Genomic DNA, 492 nt, shown 5'->3' with positions numbered 1-492 from the left:
ATTGCAGCTTGGAGAGCATGCATTACGACACGCAAGGCGTGCGTTACAGCATGCAGGGGGCTCAGTCCAGCATTGCAACCATACTGCCTGTTTAGCCAAGATGTTTACTATGCAGGATATTATGGCATTCATGGCTGAGGTGTTTGCATGCGGAATCTGCCTGATGCCAGTCCCGCATCCACTCTGGTTTCGGGGTGTCTCTTTGTCTCCCTGTCTCCCTCTTTGTGTCCTTGTGTGTCTTTCTATATCTTTATCGCCGCCAGATAACCCCACCTCATGAACCAAACACCTATGTTGAGGCCAGTCCCCGGCAGCGAACAGGAGTAGCAGTGCTAATCTCGGATAAAATAAACTTTAAGGCAAAAGCCAGCATAATAGATAAAGATGGACATTATCTCATAATTAAAAGGACAATTGAACAAAATGAAATAACCGTATTAAATATCTATGCACCCAATGAAAGAGCACCAAAATATCTAAAACAAACTCTAA

This window comes from Chrysochloris asiatica, unplaced genomic scaffold, assembly GCF_000296735.1.
Source record: "Chrysochloris asiatica unplaced genomic scaffold, ChrAsi1.0 scaffold00337, whole genome shotgun sequence".
Classification (NCBI taxonomy): Eukaryota; Metazoa; Chordata; class Mammalia; order Afrosoricida; family Chrysochloridae; genus Chrysochloris; species Chrysochloris asiatica.
This window is presented reverse-complemented; position numbering follows the sequence as displayed.